The sequence below is a fragment of the Cyprinodon variegatus genome, unplaced genomic scaffold, assembly GCF_000732505.1.
Source record: "Cyprinodon variegatus isolate N-32 unplaced genomic scaffold, C_variegatus-1.0 Scaffold1107, whole genome shotgun sequence".
Lineage (NCBI taxonomy): Eukaryota > Metazoa > Chordata > Actinopteri > Cyprinodontiformes > Cyprinodontidae > Cyprinodon > Cyprinodon variegatus.
The window spans coordinates 77,752-79,556 of NW_015151560.1; positions in this window are offsets into that span (position 1 = coordinate 77,752).

The window sequence follows — 1,805 nt, forward strand, 5'->3', positions numbered from 1 at the left end:
TAAGCTTCATTAACCACGTCAAATGTGATTTTTGAAATCATTTTAGTTATTGAATTTATGGAATGCAGCAGTCCAGCAGTATTTTTTGAAAATGAGGGCAGATTTATTGTTCACAATTATAGAGGATGGAAAGTTTTTGTTTCAAGTGAAGAGAACATTTTTAATATTAGTATAAAGCGAGGCAAACAAAGCGACCAGAGGTGAGGACATTTTTGGAAGCATGGTGTTTTCATGACAAAAATATGTGTTGTTTAGGTATTTTTACATTATATTTATGTCCATTTGTTTTCTGTTTGTAGAAAATGTCAGACAAATTGATTAAAAGAAAACTCATTGCAGACTTGAGGGAATAGAAGTGGTTTAACAGGGTTTTGTATACTGTTCAAAAAACAAACAAAAAAAGAGTGGTTTTGTGTGGTTTCAGCTGCTTAAACTCACTGATGCCATTTTAAAAAATCACTGCACACTATTGCTTTCAATCGTTTTCTGTTAGCTTAGTGCAGACGTATAAAATCTACTAGTAAGGACTGGAACAGAAATTCTACCATTCACCTTACTGCTCCCAAAACTTTAGCCATTTCAATAAGAACATTTTGCTAAAATAAGAGTAAAAAGAACNAGGGGTACATTAAAATAGTTAATTTCTCAGGTAGCCTACTAACCTGATAAACCAGACTAAATGTGATATTAAATGTGTAATTTAGTATGGCTAAATGAATGAGAATGATGAATGAGATATCAGAAGATTGTTGATGAGAATAACCTGTTGTTTTTCAAATCATGTCTGTGCCTATTAGCCAATGCTCTGACCAATGAGCGCAACTGACTGTGACGTAGTAAATGCGACAAAAAACTGGTGGGGGAGTGTAAACAAACAGCCTGCCGGTAAAACAGTGAATACGTCCCTCTTAAAAATGAATGAGCGTAGAGCCTCTTCCTGCTCACGTTTTAACGAAAATCCCAAGTCTAATCCTTCCAAAACTGATTCCAAAGCTGAGTCAAACAAGAACTGTTCAATAGTTGTTGCTATCTTCCTTGTTGTGCTTTCTCCAGCATCGCGCAGCTTTGTCATCACACCCTCAAAATCCCGCCCGCTTTGCATCCAGAAATTCAAAACACATCTCTGCGTTGTGATTGGCCCGCCAGTTCTAGGGCCTGGGCCATTGATTGAGGCGAGACCACTTGCAGGCAAAAATTATTTTGGCCGCTGGGGGTTGGGGCTAGTTTACAAGGCTAGTAGCCCACTGCTCCCAAGGGGATGGGTTAAATGCAGAGGTACATTTCTCCAGTGTGAGATCAATAAAGCTCAATTATTATTATCATTAAAATAGGGCGGGGATCTGTTCTGCTTTGTGAGGACCCAACAAAAAAATAAAACAAGCTTTTTTCAACCAAAAAGTAAGTTATTTGTTATACATTTGAGTTTATTTTCAGCTTTGACACACATCAAAACCAAGCAGAGGAACAGACTGAATGTAGAGAAAAGCCTAGTTTCAGCTGCTTTCCCAGACCTGATCAACCCAAGCTCAGGTATCATGAAGGATGAAACAAAGTAAAACAAATGGAGTCAGTCTGACTATAAATTTTGTTTTATTTTGTTCACAATTCTTCAAATTATTACATGATTACACTGGAGTTACTCAGAGGACCTCTAGTTTTATAAATTTTTATATAATTTAATTTTATATTGTGTTTACTTTGATTCCTTACTAGCTTCCAGGCAAAAATATTTATGTTGTTTTTTATTTGAGTTGGAAAGATTAACATGCGAAATGATTAGTTGCTCAAGATAAACAGATTAAAAT